The sequence below is a fragment of the Lissotriton helveticus genome, chromosome 1_2 (genome assembly GCF_964261635.1).
Source record: "Lissotriton helveticus chromosome 1_2, aLisHel1.1, whole genome shotgun sequence".
Taxonomy (NCBI): Eukaryota; Metazoa; Chordata; class Amphibia; order Caudata; family Salamandridae; genus Lissotriton; species Lissotriton helveticus.
Genome location: NC_136058.1, coordinates 329,753,063 through 329,773,430, shown reverse-complemented (window position 1 = coordinate 329,773,430; position 20,368 = coordinate 329,753,063). Strand labels below are relative to the sequence as shown.

The 20,368-nt window shown below is 40.2% G+C and overlaps 1 pseudogene across 1 annotated transcript in view; it reads right to left on the bottom strand.

Annotated features, from left to right (window-relative positions):
* The window catches only part of LOC144802985 (uncharacterized), a 125,807-nt pseudogene that overhangs the window by 41,300 nt on the left and 64,139 nt on the right, over positions 1-20,368 (bottom strand). The window contains exons 2-4 of the transcript XR_013605493.1: positions 5,913-5,978; positions 5,364-5,417; positions 1,914-4,333 (exon numbers count right to left, since the gene is read on the bottom strand). The product of XR_013605493.1 is annotated as an uncharacterized LOC144802985 (transcript). The remainder of the gene's footprint in view (positions 1-1,913; positions 4,334-5,363; positions 5,418-5,912; positions 5,979-20,368) is intronic.

Genomic DNA, 20,368 nt, shown 5'->3' with positions numbered 1-20,368 from the left:
GAGGTGTGTAAGGCAAATTTGTATTTCTAAGTACATAATACGAAAATATAATGATGTTACCTAGGTGGGATTAACCTAAACAGATCTTAAAACATTTTTTTTAAACACATGTAACATCAATTAAATATTTAATTGAAATATCAGTTAATTGTGTTGTAGTATTTTTTGTTTTGTTCTATATTTAAGGCATATAAAATTAACATTAATATTGAACTTAAACATATTTCATTTTTTCAACATTCATAAACTTTTTAAATAATCCCTATTTTTTTTTTACACAGGTAAGCTCCACCCAAAATGAATATATTATAAATGGTAGGTTTTTCTTAAGCTTAAATTCAGTTATCCACCTAAAGTAACATTTTTAATATGTATTAATAATTAATAAATGCAATGTAGATAATTAATTATAACAATTATAATTATACTTTAATAAAAAGGAATGTTATATTAGTGTTTAAATTAAAAACGTTTACAATAATAAAATGTTTTCCTCTTACATATTCTTTTGCCATAAATTACATGTATTTATAGATTTGTAACGAGTTTAAAATATTTAATTTAACATTATTTCCTATTGGGTTTTAATTTTACGTCCCTACCGCCGGTATTACTTACGGAGAGTGTAGCAGTTCCATGCAATGGCAATGTGTGATGTTGACTTACTTCAGCTCTGAGGTGGAGTACATTTACAACTGTTTTAGGTACATTATGTATGTAGTAAACTTAGAAGTGTGGTTTTTAAATAGCAATGGGCATACTCCTTTGTGGGCGAGTGCCTGTCATTCCCTAAACCCCTCTCTAAAGTCATCTTTTCTCCTCCCTTAGCCCATCTACTTTATTCAAAAGTATTTCCTATTTTACAGCCACTCCGTTCTATCCCTCCCACAATCTCTACTAAAGTGTGCAGAAACTCTGCAGTCAGGGCAGACAACTCAGCACAGAATAAGATAGGAGAGGCAAAACATCCGCACATAGGTTTGTGAATAGCATTTTCCAGAACATTAGTAGTACTATAAATGCACAACACAGATTATTTGTGAGATCTCTTGGCTGTATCTGATGTAATTCTACAACTCATAAAAGTTTCCTCAACATATGGAAAGCAGGTTCGATTTGAAGCGAAAAGGACCTGGAAAGAGGCACTAAAGTGAATCTTTGTAATACTAGGATGTGTCCCCACAGAACAGAAGTGATTAGAACTGTCTAGGGTGGGGCCAAGAATGCTTTGCATATGGTTGGATTTGTGTTTAATGGTACAAAGATTAGAGAATTATGTGGTGGTATTTTGCTGATTTTAAATACCAGTCCTTCCATCACCTTTACTTTTTCTCAATAAACAGACCTAAGTGGCACTGAAATTAACAGACTTTGGTCTCAAAGAGGCCAACAACAAAGGGACTCCTGCTGCAGCTCCCTGGTCAGGCTCATTAAGGCAGGAAACAGTTTGCTACTTGCATTGCAGATAATAGGACTGTAGCCTCAAAGTTCAGACTCTACCTTGAGGGTTGGGGGCATGGCTTATTAAAACTCAGGGAGAAATAAACACTGAATGGAATGAGGGCCACAAATAATTACTAAGGAATTAGGTTAATTCAAGCATTTCCATTCCTTGCTGTGTGCTTTTCTCAGTACACAGCTTGTAGGACAATCAAAAGATTGAGGTCTTTATCGCTGGTTCATGTGAAGGTTTTGCCAATGCGAACCTCCTCCCCAGGGTTGACAGGGAGCACCTTTTATTCACCCACATTGTCTCTTTCATTTATAAACGTTACATTTACAACTAATCTATTTGTTACATTGAGAGCACTGATACTTGTCCCTCATTGTGGGTTCTCTCAAGTTGAATCAAACTGAATCTCCAACTGACAATTAGAACCGGGCATTGAGAGCAATGGCAAGGTTTGTCTAGCATAAGTTCTCTCATGTTGAGCGAGACCAGTTTTCTGCCTGAAGCTTTTCCAATCTTCAGAGCACTGATAATGTTTTTATCCAGTGTGTTTTCTTTTATGTTGAGTGAGATTGCCTTTCTTACTGAAGCTTTTCCCGCATTCAGAACACTGATAAGGTTTTAGTCCAGTGTGAGTTCTCTCATGATCAACAAGATCAGATTTCTGACCGAAGCCTTTCCGGCATTCCGAGCACTGATAAGGTTTGTGTCCAGTGTGTGTTCTCTTATGTTGAGTGAGATTGCCTGCCTGGCTGAAGCTTTTGCAGCATTCAGAGCATTGATAAGGTTTGTGTCCAGTATGGATTCTCTCATGTTGAATTAAACAATCTCTCACACGAAAGCTTTTTTGGCATTCAGAGCACTGATACGGTTTTAGTCCAGTGTGTGTTCTCTCATGACGAACAAGAGCATATTTCTGACTGAAGCTTTTCCAGCACTCAGAGCACTGATAAGGTTTTAGCCCAGTGTGAGTTCTCTCATGTATAGTGAGAGTTCGTTTTGAAATGAAGCTTTTCTGGCGTTCAGAGCACTGATACGGTTTGTGTCCAGTATGGATTCTCTCATGTTGAATTAAATGTTCTCGCTGACTGAATCTGGTCTGACATTTATTGCATTGATAAGGTTTTTGTCCAGTGTGGATTCTTAAATGTAAAATGAGAGAGTTTTGGTAACGGAACTCTTTCTGGCATTCAGAACACTGATAAGGTTTCTGCCCAGTGTGGATTCTCTTGTGTCGAGTGAGACTGTTTTCATAACTGAAGCTTTTTTCACACTCAGGGCATTGATATGGTTTCTGTCCAGTGTGGATTCTTTCATGGCTAGTGAGACCAGATTTCTGACTGAAACTTTTCCAGCATTCAGAGCACTGATATGGTTTGTCTCCAGTGTGGGTTCTCACGTGTATACCGAGACTAGCTTTCCGACTGAAGCTTTTTTGACACTCAGAGCAATGATAAGGTTTTTGCAGAGAGTGGATTTTCAAATGTTGAATTAGATAGCCTTTGTGACTGAAGCCTTTCTGGCATTCAGGACACTGATAAGGTTTTTGTCCAGTGTAAGTTCTCTCATATTTAGTGTGGTGGGATTGATAACGCAAGTGGTTCTCACATTCATTGCTCTTATTCGAGTTGTGTGTTTCTTCTAGTTGGGTTTGTTCTGGGATACATGCCATCTTAAAACTGAATCTGATTCTAGAGTCTGGTACTCGTTTATGTTACACTCAGCATTACCTTATAAAATACACTGCAGATGCTCTTCTTAACATATGTAGTTAACTAATTATAGTTTTTATCTGCAGATCACTTTCCTACCCTTAAAGGCAGCCTATCTAACTTCTCTTATAAACTTTCATAGAGGAGCCCCTTGTATGTATTAAGATGCCCCTAATGAATTCATTCTTTCCACGAAATGCCCGGGTTAGTTCTCTCAGGTTAAATTAGACTCATTTTCTGATTCCAGTTTATCACATTTAATTTAGGTTTCAAAAGCACTGATAAGACCTTTGGAGTTTAGTGTTTGCCTGTTAAGTATATTTGTTCATACAAGTAATGACAGGTGATTAGGGCATGGCAGGGTGGTTTTATGAATTATCAATAGTGTAACAGTGGCCCCTTTTAGGTTTTCTGTGAAAGGGTATGCTTTTTGGATCAACGGCCGAGGCAGGCACTTGATTGTCTTTGCAGGTCCAGAACACTATGAAACCACCCAGATCACATCAAGAGACAGAGTTGGTGGGGAAAATCTTTCTATATTGGAAATGATAATCCAGCGTATTTGCTGTAATGACATCTGAGAAAGAGCATTTAAAATAACGTTCTTATAAACAATACTTCCTCTCCTCTGAATCACTGGAGAGAGAGACCTAAGCTTGCTATTTTAAACTGAGGTAATTTGTCTTTCTGACAATTTTATCATATCACGTGTACGAATACCGTTTTGTTGGGGAGGGGTTTGGGTCTCTAAGGCATTTGTCATAAACAATCAGACAGAATTTACAACACTGATTATTCCCAAGTGCACTGCGTGGGCATCAATTGTGGTCAATGTTCTTTGTTCGACCAATCTTGAAAAGTTTCCTTTAAGTGAAAATATTCTTACAATTAGTAGATGCAGACTGTCAATTTATTCTTGTGTTCCATTTATAATTCAGAGGCTCCTCAATATCAGTAACGGACACCTGGTAAACATTTATGGTCATTTTCAATTAGAAATTTGACAACTTTCACATTCAGCAGTTTCTTCCACTCCAAGTTCCTCACGATTCCTGGCACATAGAATATGTTTCTCCTCTAGAGCTCAAGAATGTTTTAACTTTCCTCAAAATAATCCTTTTCTTTGTGTTTCACTAAATTTAAACCACTTTTTTGTTCATGCTTCAGTCACCTGTAGGAATAGAGTTGGAGATTGTAAATGGACACAAAGAAAACATATTTATGACCTTATACTTTGCAGAAAGAAAGCATTTACAAATACAAGACAGGAAATCAGTTTGAGAGATTTTCTGATAGTGGTGAAACAAGTCTTGTACACTGTATAGATCGGGTTCTTGGAACCACTGGAACTCAAGATTGTTAAAGTAAAATAAGTGATATTTAAGAAAGAAACAAGTTACACATACATTGTGACACACATTCTCAGTAGCAGCCAACACAATCAATTTGCACTTTCTGTGGCAAAGGCTGTGATCATAGTGAGATATGTGTAATATTTTTAATGAATTATCAGATGGTATTTACTCCCCTAACCACTTATAGTGTTAATCTATTGGTTTTTACAGTGATTTAGGAAAGAACATTTTATTAAACAAAGGAATTGGCCTTGATGTAATCACTGCTTTAAATTAGTTTTCGCTACTTCGCACCACGCGAGTTGCACGTAGCACAGTGCAAACATTGTATCGGCGTAGTCCATCGGTCATTTTTTGCTTGCTCGCGGTCCTCAACGTCAAGTTGACGACCGCGCAAAATGACATCCCGGTGAGACTTTTTTCTTGTTCGCGATCAGCAACATCAAGTTGCCGATCGCGAGCGCGGAAAATAAACCTCCCGGCGAGATTCTCAACGCGGGGAGGTCAGGTTTCTCATTGCGCGTGGTCGCGTATGCTCGTGACCGCTCACGATGAGAAACTACCAGTCTATGTTGAGAAAGCTGCAGCTCGAGTAAAAATCTACTCGAGACGCAGAAAACAACCGCTTGCACTATGCAAGATGCCGTCTCAAATGCAAGCATCCGACACTGTGTAATCATTGTGAACAGGCAACCACGCAGTTCCCATAGTGTTATGCGTAGCTCGCATAGTGCTACTTCGCAAACTATGCCCAGGGTTACTTTAAATGCCACCGTAGAGACAGGCCATGTCCAGTTAGCTGAGTAGAATTCACCATTTCAAACTATGAGGAACATAAGGACTTACTTGGTGGTCCAGAACTCCTCACACTCTTCCGACAGGATCTAGGTACTGCAACTGCTGAACAGCGGGAACAAAATCAAAGTAAAGGAAACCAAAAAGGGACAACAAAAAACAAACACAAAATGAACAGAGCAAAAATAAAAAAAGAATATCTTTCCTTCTCACCACAGGGACCCAGTATCACCCCTGAAGTGGCAGACAAGACAGAATGGGAGGACGTAAAGAGGTCGAAATAAGATCCAGTGAGAAAAGATGTACAAAGATCAAACAGAGGGAGAATACAATCATGTGGTGTAGAGGAGGGGATGATCTGATTGTTTAGGAGCTGCTGGGCAAAACAGACCTAAAAAGGAATTGGACCTGCACTAGTTCCCCAACATGTTCAAGGAGGAATGTGGCTCTATTTGGCTATTAGCAGAAGTTTGATAGAAACAAGAATAATGCAGAGAGAATCAAATGTGGAAGTTGAAGAGATAAAAAAACAGATCAAGAGACGGAATAGAGAAAGGAGAAACAGGGGAAAAGGAAACGTAGGGTTACGGGAATCCTTACCTACAGCTTCTTTTTGCTCCTTCATGGGTGGCAGCCACGCTGCACCACCTGGTCATCCAAGAATACCTTGAAAAGAAGTAAATAAATGCTTTTGCTTCAGATGAAAATCACACTTCATACCATCTTCCAAATAAGCGTCCTGAACTTACAAAACAAAAGGAACGCTTGCTCTCTGGAAGCCATTGTAAAGCAACCATGGTTATGAATAAATCGACTTTTTTGGTTCACCAAGAACCATGATGCCTTGCTGGAAAGGGTCTCTGTTAATATGGAGTGCGCCCACAGTCTCAGAGAAGGGACCCTAACAACCTAACCCGCTTCTTCATAAGCCCCATCTTTTCATTTACAGCCCATGACACTTGTGAATCAAAACAATATGTTTCACAATCGGAATGTTAAAGTTCTTGTACATAATTCTGACCACCCTTCATAAATCAGTCAACCACACTCTTAGATTTATAGAAGACATGCTTTCTGAGCAACAGTTCAAGCAGATGCAGCGTGCGACTGCTGAGAAATGGAAGCAACACGGCATCAATGTGCTGGTGTGTATTATGTATAAATTTTCTAAAGGGATGATACAGAGGGTCAGTGTCTTGTGAACTCCACTGGACGGCGACCCAAGAACTAGAATTTCGATGAAACATTTGCAAGACACCAGCCGATAAAATCTGATACAGGTCTGATGCTCTCAATATTACAATGTCCTAATACACAGCCTCTTCCCCACTCTTTGTACTGCCTCTCCAAAATATATGTTTTGGGCAGAGGAAAGCAAAAGCAAGAGCCTTTGTGGCAGGGCACACAGGAGCCTTCCCCCTTCCCTCATCTGTAGATCACAGTGTCACTGGCGCCTTGGAAGGAGAGGGTGAGATTTCTGCTCAGCATCTGCATCTTCCTGGCTCATCTGTATGATGAAAAGCAGTTTAGCCGAGCCCAGGGAGAACCAGGGGCTTTTACAGCTATTGCTGTGAATGTTCAACAGTTAACCATGGTGAGCCTGCATGCCGCTGTTAATTGTTGAACATTCACAGCAACAGCTGAGAAACGAAGGTTTTGGAGCCGCGTAAGACTGTCTTAACCCCCTCTGTATCCGTTGCGCGTTTGTTTTATTAATTAACACATTATGCTCTCATCCAGTAAATGTTGTAATAACCTTATAGCCCACCGTAGAAGGCTATACTGGCCACTAAAGGACCGCTCCCTTGTGAAAAGGACCTTGACTTTGGAGCTACAATGCCATATTAAAGCTTTCAAATAATTGCAGAAGGCAAACACATGGTTCAGAGAAATAATCATCACAATATTTGCAAGAGAATCACATAAAGGTAATCTCTACAGTATATCAAATGCCAGAATCAGAACTAACTAGATGTAAACTCAATAGATAGACCAACACAGCAGTTGTTCTTCTATAATATCAGCAAAACTGACAGAATCTGCTTAGTTAAAATCAAAGGAAAGTTCTTAAGTATAAATCAGTAAGAGGACTGACATGTAGTCTGCCTTTTGAAAAAAGGTAAACAAATTCCAGCAAATTTCCCCCAAACAATACATTATAAGTTTTCAGACAGAGAGAACACATTATTGACATGGTTCATGATGAGATAATGATGACAACAACCAATAAACGTTCATGAAATTGTAGCATACAAAAATGTAATTTTACAAAACACAATTATAAAATTAATAATTGTGACTCTTCACCCAAATGTAAGAGAATAGGTTTGGAGCTTTCATGTTCTACAATGAAAATAATTCAACATGGGACAACAATAATATACTTTTTTCCCACGTCCTGTAGGATCTTCCATTTTCCACTTTTTTTTATTCCATGATTGGAGCTCTACATGGGCTCCTTAGCACTTCTTTTAGAAACCTCTGCTCAATCATATTAGCAATGACAGTTCAAATCCCCTCCTCTACTTCATGTGTAAGGTTGTACTGAGGATACATTGCATTCGGTTTTACAGTGATGTTTACTGGCTCTCTACTTTCAATCAATCCAGTTTTTTTCCAGGTAAAATTCCAAGCCTCTTAATTTACTGTGTAATTTTAAATCTGGAGGTAAATCTTCTTTTGTAAAGAATGGAAACAAATGAACTCCCAAGTCTTCCGAATGTAATATAGAATCTTCATCTTGTGTTTGAATACCAACACTATCCAATGTACACCACATTACACAATTCATTTTACAAAGAAGGTCACTCACTCAAAATAACTGGACGAATTTCACTAATTATAAATTTGTGGTCTATCATTATCAACCCAATTTGTACAGAAACATTTTGCTGACAGCTTATTAGTTAGTTATTTATTAGAAATGCACACAACTTGGACTTCTTTTCCCAAGAGGGGAAGGTTGGGAGCAGTCTGACTGTGGGATGGGTAACACCTTTATAGATTAAAAGTGATGCTGTATGGCCATTTTCTTTTTCATCCAGAAAAGGGCCATTCTTGTCTACCTGTAAGACTGCACCAAGCATGCAACCCTTCTCCTGTTTCAGCCATAGTCATTGAGTCTGATTCAGTCCACTGGAAAGTCCAAGTGTAGATGCAAATGGTGAAAAATCATTAATCACTGAAGGATTTTGTTGAAATCTTAGATTTGTTGAGAATGTGACATTCTCTTGTGAATTGGGATGTGAGGCCTTCGGGACTGAAGGCATGTTTCAATCTAACTGCCTTTGATTCTGCATGTTCGGCACAGAGGCCAGTAGGGCTAGGACAATTGCCTGTGACATCCCATTAAAGTTCCTGTTTCTCAGTTCTGCAAGCATGGCAGGGAGCATGGTTTATTCTTTGCATTATTAGTATTTGAAGAATTTACATTGTTAGCAAAACCTATACCCGGAGAATTGACCTTTCCACCTTTCACATATTGAACATCATTACTCTGCACACCAACTCTCTGCATTTCCAAATTTTCACCAGCACCAAACAAGAATCCAACGGATGAGAACCACTTTGATATGTTTATGCTTAGCATCAAATCAATACAGTACTTTGCGTATAACAAAATCTCATCAAGAAATGTCTGCCAGCACATCACACATTCCTGGATATGTGCAGTAACCTCTGGATGCAACGTTAAAAGAAAGGCAGACACATAAGCAGACATGATGTCTTTCGCCTAGTGTTCAGCTGCTAAATTGTGTAAATCTGCATTGATCTCTTGTTATATACATGTACTAACTCCTCTGGATCTTGTCTTGCCCCCATTTTTTTTACCAATTGACCTGCTTTTGAGAAACCCTTGTTTAAATAATCAACTCTTCATACTCTTACATAACAACTTTGGACGCATTATTTTCAGGAGCCTCGCTCTGTGGCTCTTCAATTGGCCAGTTTACAACCAACTTACACCCATTTCACAAATCTTCTGAGACAACTATTTAAAATAACATATTTACAATAGTCTTTAACTCTGTGTACCACTTTTCTAGTTCCTTCTAAGGTTACGGAAATTTGTTGTGATGTTGAAAATATCAGCTCTCATCCATGGCTCATACTCTCCTCTATGCACTTCTCAAAGCAAATTCATTTGCATCATCTGTTCCTGACTTTGAAACACTTTTATCAGCTTCCCCGCTTTCTATGTTTTTCCTTTGTAAGTTTTTCCAATTCGGAGTCCATTTGTTTTTATATTTCTTCGCATCTTTCCAATCTCTTACTGTATTTATTAGTTCTTTTAGATGTGTTCTCAATGGTATCATTGGCACACTTCATACTGCTAAATTCACATTATGCTCTTTGGTTAAATCCTCATGTTTCTCAAAAGCATCACTGGCACGCTCTGCCACTTCCAAACTCAAATATTTCAATTCTTCATTATACAATATTGTCAACTCTGAGCCGATTGTACCATTTATAATTGCTTCTAATAAAATGTTTTCGTCTTAAAATATCGAGCTCAGCCAAGGCAACTGGGGTAAATGAGGTATGTCCTGCTTCATATCATCTATCCCTACGCTTGTCTCTCCCACATCTTTCTCTACCAATTGCGCTTTTAAACAAGCCTCATTATACTGTGGCAGTTTCTCAATCAACAAATCACTTATAAACTCATCTTCCTCAGAATCCCTCTCTTTCTCTCCCATTTCTTTCTTTTTGTCATCCTTTTATTTTCCTTGTGTCCAAGTCATCAGTAATCAAAATAAAATCCCCCACTGTTTCTGTAACCTCGTCCACCATGCTTTTTTCTGTAAACTCAACCTTGCACCCAGCCAATGGTTTATGGTCTTTTTAACCTGACCTTTCAACATTTTGTTATGTTTCTTCTCATTCGGTACATAATCCCACTGTTAGAAATTGGGTTTTTGGGCGACTGGTGTGTAAGCCCTGGTCAAGCAGCAACCACAGTCCTAGTTAGGGTAAGGTGCAGGCAAACCCAAAATTAACCTGTGCTCACCCTCTCATTGCTTGGCACAGAACAGTCAGGCTTAACTTAGAAGTAGTGTATAAAGTATTGTGCAACACTTCAAAGAGCAGAACAGTGAAAACACACAAGAGGATCCCACGTCAAGTTAGAAAAATAGTTCTGACTTTAATAAATAAAACAAGTAAAAAATTAGTAGGACCTGAAATATTGATTTTTAAAGTGTATGATGAAAAAAGGCACCAAAAAGCAAAGAGCTATTGGAGATATCTGGCTGTGCTGGACCAAGACAAAGTCACAAATTCACGCCAATGATGGAGATCGGGCCAGCTACAGCCACCCAGTTAGGCCCGCTGAACAGAGTACTTCAAATCCTGGTTACGGAGCATTGCGTTGATCACCATCGAACCTGCATTGCACAGCAGAAGCGATGCATTGGTTCTGAGATGCAGCGAGGCTGTGGTGCAAGTTCCAGTTGAGTCAATGTCGAAGATCCTGTGGACAGGGCTTCCGATGTGAAGTGCAGTGTCGTGGATGTGAGGCGCAGCAGAGGCAATGTGTCAATTCCGCTGAACAATGAAGGTCTGATGTGGATGTCCATCAATTGATCTTTTTGCATTTGTCACCCCGAGTGGGATGGGTCCCGTGCTTTACATGCCACTGAAGTCAAGCAAGCCAGGCTGATGTGGGGTGAAACCCTGAAACCAGTCCTCGGAGGCTTGTTTTCAGTCCAGGGAGGACCTGGCCTGGAAGTTCAGGCTGGACTGTTCCCATAGGGAGCAGGGTCAAGACTGATTTGCCTATAGCTGGGTTCAAACAGGAATGGTATGGGGAGCAACAAAACGGTGGATTTAGGCCCAGATCTCTGTACTGAGGTGAATGTATGACATTGTTCTCCATTCTGTCCATCAATTGTTCTTTTTGCATCTGATGTGGAGTTTCCGTAGGATTGTTGAGGCTGCAGTCAATAAGCGATGCATGGAGCTTGAGCTGGGAATACCGGCATGCAGCGACGGCTCTAGAGGCGATGTGGCGGCACCAAGATGCGGGAGGTGGTGGCGATGAGAGTCTTTTGCGGTGGGTTTAATCCACGTTGCAGCAGTGGGATGATTCTGCTCTGGGATGCGCCACTCAGATGCATTGGTTCTGCTCTGGGATGCTTTGCTCAGCAGAGAAGAAGCATTTGTTCTGCTGGCAAGCACCTTCGGCCCCTTTCCAAAGGTCCAGGCCCTGGGGTGGCATCACCTGGCAGGGTAGACTCAGACGGCACCGTCCAGGTGCAGAGGCTGGAAGCCTGTAATGTTCCAAAGCCTTTAGATCAGGAGACCAGCCAACTATCCCTGGGACCAACTCTGGGTTCTGGGGTCAAGTGATGCAGGTTTTCAGTACTTCCTACCTAGACAGGAGGGCAGCAAAGCAGAAGTCCAGCGGAGTAAACTTCAACAGAATGGCAGTCCTTCAGCAGCACAGCAGTCCTTCCTGGTAGAGTATCCATAGGTCCATAGGTCCAGAAGTGTACTGAAGTAGTGGTGTGTGGGCTCAAGTACTTATACCCAGGGATGTCTTTAAAGTGGGGGAGACATTAAAGACATGTCTTTGAAGAGCACAGAGGTCCTCCCTTCCTGCCCTCGCTACAGACTCACAACAGGGGGGTATGCAGCCATTAGTGTGTGGATAGAACACAGTCTATTCAGGTGTGAGGCTGTGCCCAGCACCTCCAACCCATCCTGCCAGAGATGGCCCATTGAGACACACCTAAGCTCCCATTGTGTACGACTTTCTAGGAGGCATAAAAAAAATTCCAACTGTCAACTACACCCAGTCAGGTAACAAGAGACAGGCTGCTGGCAGCAAGTGGCTAAGGTAAAAAAATGTATAAGAAACACAAGGAGGGAGTAAGGGGTTTTCCACGATGTGGAGGGAGGTACTCCTGGTCCCCTAGACCTAAATATGTATAAACATATGAAGCATGTCACCAACCAGGTTGGTGAGTGAGGGGTCTTCTAAAAAAGGAACAACTTCCTTTTGACTTCCTTTCTTTCCCCATTCTCCATTAGAACCACTTTCTGGTCCAATGGTGGTACTCCTCTTAAGGTAAAAAAATGCCATCTTTCTAAAAGTACTAAGAAAAAGAGGTGTCCTAGCCGTCACATTCAAATGCTGTTAAACCAATTTAACAGACTAAAGGCCATCAATTCAATTTCTAAAAGTGGCATTTTCAGAACTGTAATGTAAAATGTGACTTTACCATGAGTTAGGATTTTTACTTAGGATTCCAGCTATACCAAATATGAACCAGTTATATCTGTTACGGGTGGGCGGTAAACTCTGCGCCGCTGGCGGATCTTACAGACTTTTTTCCGCTGTTCATCGAGAGCCGAGTTCGGCAAAAACTCCGTCTCCTGCGTAGGGTAGTTTACCAGCGCCGGCCCACCCCAATCGGACAAATGGGGTTGTGATGTGGCAAGTGCAGAACGACCATAACACTACAACCATCGCACTGCCCCTTTCCTGTTATACAACACTGTAATACTGATGCCACTAAAATGTAAAAAGGCTTAGTTCTGTATTTTATTTACTATGACATATAATCTCTCAGGGCTCGACAAATCCACTCGCCCGCTCGCATTTGCGAGGGAGAATTGCTGAGGACGAGCTATTTTTAGGTCCTACTCGCCCTTTCTGGCGAGTAGGAAGATAAACTAACTTTTGTCCCGGTCTTTGAAAACGGAGCAAAAGTGACAAGATAACAAGATTTAAAGGCATTTTTATTGCTCACAAAGGGAATGAGCAATAAAAATGCCTTTAAATCATGTTATCTTGTCACTTTTGCTCCGTTTGCAGAGACGGAGGTCAAGTGGGTTGCAGTCAGGTCGAGGGGATGTTCCAAGGTACTAGACCTGCAGGACTAGTCAAAATTTTCAGATTTATCGAGCCCTGTCTCTGTATCATGTACTGAAATAAGGAAAAACACTGGCCCCGGGGATTGTATGGTTTATTCATCAATACTGCAGTCTGTCTCTCAAATGGCTGCCACCTATTGCCCATGCGCAGTATGAATGCCCAGCCTGTCATGAGGAAATAGTAGCGAGTAGGGAAATTATTGAATATTACGCTCCTTTGCCACAGTTCATCTTCTGTCGCTCGTGTTTGAGTCATAACACAGCAAGATTTCGGCAGTGGTGGGTGCACCGGATGCTGATGTAGGAGCGTCTGCTGACGGTGGCAGAGGGATGAGGTTGACGCCACAGGTACTTGACTGGGGGACTAAGCAGGAGTTAAACGCTAGATTGTCTTATCTTTGAGTAATAAGTGAGATCCATGGAGCCTTAGCTTTAGCTCAGTGTTATCTTTACAAACTAATTACCTCTGACCCACTATTGACACATGTCCTCGTTTTTCATAGGCTGTCCCACATTCCCTTTCAGTCCTGATGAAGACCCACCCTTGATGCGTACAATCAACGCATCGCAGTTCAGGGTCAAAACGTCGACGCACCTTTTAAATCAACTACACAAAGTCTACTAGGACCAAGAATTCAATTGATTTACTAGTGTGACATTTGAACTTATGGTTGATTATCTTCATTTATATTTTTTGTAAACTTGGAAATTGTATCCGTTTTGGTTTTAATGTATATAAGTCTTGTGTTTTGTAATGTAAATAGTGTATTTATGTTGTGACAGCTACTAATGCTTGGAAAATCTCAAAGCTTTTGAAAGTATATGACTAAAGACTTTACATTCTAACTTCATAGTGGTTAGAGTGTATTTTGTGTTAACGTGGTATTAATACCTTTCTATGTGTACCCGGACAGGGACGTATAAAATAAGTAATTGAAGTGCAATACTAAATAATCGTGTATTCAGGTCCGACAGAACCATTATCTATTGTTTTTCTACCCACCCAGGTTCTGAGGGTTACAGGGTCACCCCATTATAATTAATGGGCAGCGGCCGGAGCGGCTGACTCAGTAGCACAGGGTTCACGGTTCTATCGCCGGCGGCAGCAGCTCAGCTCAGCATCATGTGACTCTGGGCAATAGCTCACTTAATCTCCCCGACTGCCCTCTGCGCCTTGAAACCTTTAAGGGAGATATGTTTGCGCTTTACAAATAGGATTTATTATTTTATTATTATTATACTACCACACCAGTATGAAATTCCACTGAGTTTTAATGCAATTCACAGAATTACACGTAGTACAACTCAGTGAGCTCCGTCCACCCCTAATCTCTTCCCATTTGGGAATTACCCTATTAGAATGTCATGGGTAACCCCCATGTTGTCCTACAGGAGATATAGGCCTTTTATTAGAGAAAAATGAAATGAAGAGTTTTTCACCACTAGGACATGTAAAAACTTAACAGTACCTGCCCTGCTTTTTAAATACATTGCACCCCTACCTCTGAGCTGTCCAGGGCCTATCCTTGGCTTGACATATGTATTAAAATGGAAGGTTTGGGGCCTGGCAAAAGATTTATTTTGCTAGGTCGAAATAGCAGTTTAAACTGCACACATAGGCTCTTCAGTGACAGGCCTAAAACCTGTTTGAAGGGCCGCTGAAGAGGATGGCACAATCAGTGCTGCAGGCCCACTAGTAGCATTTAATTTACAGGCCCAGGGCACATGTATTGCACATTACTAGGGACCTAAAAGTAAATTAAAAATGCCAGTTGATTTTAAGCCAATACTATCATGTTTTGAGGAGAGAGCACAATCACTGCAGCGCAGGATAGCAGTGGTAACGTGCACAGAGTTCTAAAGCCAACAAAAACTAATTCAACAAAAAGCAGGAGGAGGAAGGCTGACTAAAGCTAGGGCGGACTAATCAATACATTTATGGACTTCCCTGCTTAGGTTGTAGAATGTGGACAATTGCCATCCACTGCAGGAGCACATGTCTGTTCACGCCTTTCCGGATTCAGTTTGACACCTTATTTATACTCTCCTGGGCGACTGAACTGACATATGGGGAATCCTTCTTCTCGTCTGTGAACTCTGTCTGTGCAGCACCAAACCTTAATTTGCTCACAGATGCATCCCAGAGGGCATATAATACCACAATGGCCAAAACATTGATGTGGCCCATTCCACACCGTGGATCAGACTTCTGTCCCCAATCCAAGGAAAATTCTGCCCATAAGGACAATAAACAACAGAAGCTATTGACAGCTGTCAGTGTGAGGAGCCAGGCCCCAAGCCATCCTGCTAGAAGGGGGATCTAAGCAGGATACTGTTTAGATTCTCCACCTAGCAGGAATTTGATGCTGAATTTAGAATGTATGAGCTCATCGATGACATATGATGGAACCTGGAATTTTAAAGAACAACAGCTAAAGAGTTGCGTTCAGCTGGGGATGCTGTGATCTTATCTTCTCAACCAATAAATTTCTCCTACACATCAAGATTAAGTGTATGAGCATCTTTACATTGGCGACGAGGGAAACAAAGAAAAAACTGATGCAAGGAAGAAACTTGGAGTAAAAGAAAATAGGAAGTTGAAATTAAGCTGTGCAAGGGACAGACATTGGCATCCACACCCTTGGAAATACAGTAAATATAACTCAGGCAAGTGAGACTGCAAGGCGATGATTGAGCGTTTAATCGGAAACACCTATTTTTATTAATTTGGTTAATTTCCTGGTCTCTTTATTTGCCGTTGGCCAGCGCGAGTCGGATCGCAAGTTAAGCACGAGTCTGAGCGCAAGTCTTGTCAAAAGATGCAATGCGCGTATGACTCAAAAGCAGAATGCGCGTGACTCAACACGAGCCTAAAAACTGAATGTGCGCGTGTGACTTACGTGGTCATAGCGCGAGTCTCAGAACGAAAATAAACAAAGCTTGTCGGCGCGTACATCGACGCGCGTCAACAAATCTACATAATACTCTGCACAACATCGATGCATATATAAATAAACGTGCCAGCTGATTTTCATTGATAAATACTCGGCGCATACATTGACGCGCATATTTATAAAGTCTATCAACAATTCATAATACTCAGCGCGTAAATCGACATGCGTATCAAACGACGAATCTTATCTGTGTATGTCAGCCCAAACTAATGCCACCATCAACCATAAGTATATATCTTTCATCTCAATATTGATCTCACCATTAATGGATGATGACTGCTTCTTGTTTCACTTCCTTGTTCTGTAAGTCCAACAGGAAGTGGAAGCATTAGAGGAAAAGTCTTAACATGAGATTGAGGCATTAAAGGAAATAACGTTACAGTTTTACAAAAGTACATAGAAAACAGCAGAAAGCAAAACAACTGAGAAAGGAAGGAGAAAACGTATAAATATCATACAAGAAATATTCCAGAGCAAATTTCTTGTTTTAACTTTTTATGTTAATTTGTTATATTAATTGCTATTTTAGATATTTTTTAGTTTATTTTGTTGCCTCACCATGGGGGATCAGTCTATGTCTTCACCTCCACCTTTCCTGTCGTCACCTGGAGAATCACCTGTACAGTGGAAAAAACTTTTTTATAACTTATTTATTGGCTATTGGTGGTGGACGTTATGGACCTCTTAGGCGACAGGCGATATTACTTCACCATCTTGGGATTGAAGGGAGGAGGATATATGAGGATCTTCCTGAAGTATCTTTGGGTATGGGTGATGGACAACCAAACAATGTGTATGATATGTCTATTGAAATGCTTGATATTCAGTTCACTCCTAAAACAAATTTAGTGTTAGAGCGACATAAGTTCTTCTCTCGAGTGCAGAAGCAAGATGAAGGTATAGCATCATATGTCGCTACTTTAAGGGGTTTGTCATTGTCATGTCAATTTGAGCAGTTAACTGATTCCTTAATCATGGATCAAATTATTAGGTGCACCAATAACAAAATAATTAAAGAAAGGTTGTTAATGAAATATCCTAATTTAGATGAAACTATTAAAATTGCAAAAGGAATGGAGCATACAGAAATATGGCTAAAAGAAATTGATAGTTCAAGTGGTGATAAAAAAGACTTGTTGCTGAAGTGGGAGCGGTACATATTAAAGAAAAAACTAAAGTGAAGGGGACAATAGAATCCAAACCAAAGAATAACATTCAGGGTAAACAAAGTAGTGGTGATTGGAGAGAGATAAAATGTTTTCGCTGTGTTGCTCTGGGGCATATTGCATCCAGTACTAGATGTACTGAAAGAGGTTCGATTTGCAGGAAGTGTGGCAAAAGAGGACATCTAGCAAAGATGTGTAAAACAAAAATGGAATTTACGAGTACCAAGCAAATCCAACAAGTTGAATCAGAAATAGATGATTCATGTGATGATGTTCAAGAATTAGTTTCTACTGTAGAGATTGTTTCCGTGATAGATGGCGAAGTGCAAGATCCAAAGAATGTGAAGGATCATTGTCTAGACAGGGTAAATGTTGAGAGTACCGACAAGTTAGAGAAGCCCCATTGTCAAGTACTTCTTGAAGGGGTGCCCATACGAGTCCTAGTGGATTCTGGAAGTTTGTTTACGTTGATATCAAAGGAAGCATTTTAAAGTAGTTGGGATACCAATTCATTGCTCAAATTAGACATAACAGCTGTGGGGTACGCAGGAAGGAGAATTGAAATTTTGGGAATGAAGTGGTTTACTATTGATTTCAAAGATATGAAGGTGTATGGTAGAGTATACATTACTGAATATGGCTCCAATTTATTAGGTTGGCGCCATCAGCATGACTTAGGAATAATCATCAATCCCAATGCCCCTGAACCTGTAATGCTAGCTGAGCGTGAAGGAGTGAAAGAGGTTGATGTTACCGATGTTACTGATTGTGAGGGTCTCATTGGAAAATATCCGGATGTATTCCCTGATAAATTAGGATTGTTAAAAGGTTTCTCACATAAAATCATATTGAAAGAGGGAGCGGAACCCGTTGTACATAAGGTGAGGAATGTACCTAATGTTATGAGGGATCTCTTAAAGATAGAATTAGACAAGTTGTTGAAACAACAAATTATCGAAGCCTCTGAATGGTTGGTGCCAATTGTGGTAGCGCCTAAGGCTGAAGGAAAAATTTGTTTGTGCATTGATCTTCGCGATTTAAACAAATCCATCTGGGTCAATAGATAACCCCTTCCTAATATATCGGAGATGTTAACAATGAATGGTGGTGGAGTCGTATTCAGTGTTCTAGATATGTCATCCGCTTATCATCAGGTGGACTTGCTAGATCCATGAAAACATTTGAGTTCTTTTGTTACGCCCTTAGGTGCTTTTCGTTATAAGAGGATGCCATTTGGCCTAGCCTCGGCATCCGCAGTGTTCCAGAGGATAATGAAAAATATCTTTGGAGATCTCAATCATGTCTTATGTTTTCAGGATGATATATTAATCATAGGAAAGAATGTTTCTCATCATGATACATTGTTTGATGTAGTGGTGTTGAGATTACGCAAACACGGCATGACAGTAAAAAAAGAAAAATGTCAAATTAGAAAGAACGAGGTAACTTATCTAGGACACACAATAAGTGCTAAAGGTATTACTTCAAAGAAAAGCATTGTGACTGCAATTGAAAGGGCGAACAGACCACATACTAAAGATGAATTAAAATTGTTCTTAGGTTTAGCAGAATATTGTGCTAAATTTGTAAAAGGATTCACAGAAATTGTGGAACCCTTAAGGAAATTGTTTAAAAAAGGAACAGAATTTGTCTGGTGTACTGAGTGTGAAAATGCATCTTTGTGTGTAAAAAGGGGTATTAGTCAATCTCCAACATTAAGACATTTTGACGTTACAGCAAGGATGTACATTACAACGGATGCTAGTAAGGTGGGAATTGGTGCAGTCCTCACACAAGTCAAGGATGGTGTCAAAAATATAATTGGTTTTGCATCAAGGAGACTGCAAGGAGCTGAATCTAGTTATTCTGTAATTGAGAGGTAAGCTTTAGCTTGTTGTTGGGGAATCAACAGATTCAGGTTCTATGTGTGGGGAATTCCTTTTAAATTAGGAACGGATCACAAACCGTTGACATTCATCTTTAAAGGTGGCAAAGTACTGGAGGGAAGTGTTACATCACGCATGTCTAGGTGGTTACTATCAGTAATGGACTATAATTTTGATATTGAGTTTGTAAGAGGAAATAAAAATGTGATTGCAGATTTTGTATCAAGGGCACCTGAAAACAATGATGATGAGATTGGAGAAGTCTCTAGAGATGAAATATTTATCAATGGAGAGATGGCTATAATCGCTGAGGAATGGGTGGCTGCGAGAGAAGAAGATATTGGAATGGATGAAGTCGAGGAAAGGGTTATACATGGATGGGATGAAAATTGTGAAATGAATACTGAATTACGTGAATATTTTAAAGTCAAGGAAGAGTTAAGTATAATTGATGGAAAGTTGATGAGAAGAAATCAGCTAGTACCTCCTAAAGGTATTCGATCTAGGATTCTCAGTATTGTCCATGAGGGCCATTTGGGACGTGGAATTGTGAAATGGAAAGTGAGGCAATCATATTGGTGGCCTGAAATAGATCGGTATGTTGAGGAAAAGGTGAAGAATTGCTCAATATGTGCTAATAGTGATAAAACTAAAATAGTTAGGGAGCCTCCATTGGATATTGTGACTTTTCCAGAAAAACCTTGGGAAAAATTAGACATTGTTTTTTCGGGACCTTTATTAGTGGATTAGTGGATTATCATACAAAGTGGTTTGTATTTAAAGATGTTGGTGAAGCAAAGACTCCATACATAATTGAGTTCTTCGAGGAAGTTTTTGTGGAGGAAGTAATACCCAAGAAAATTGTGTCAGATGATGGGGTACAATTTGTATCTAGGGAAATGAAGGATTATTTATCTGGAATGGGAATATAGCATGGAAAAGTGGCGATTTTCCGTCCTCAAGCCAATGGCTTGGTAGAAAGATTAAATAGATTGGTGATGGATAATATACAATTATTCTATGGGTATAGGGTCGTGCACCGCTTTTACTCCTTGAGTATACTTTTTTTTCGTGCCTCCAGGGCTCGCTCCCCGTCTGGAGTGATACGTAATAAACCTCTGATAGCAGCTATACCTAATTGGGTGTAGCTGTCCCCCTGGGCACCGATT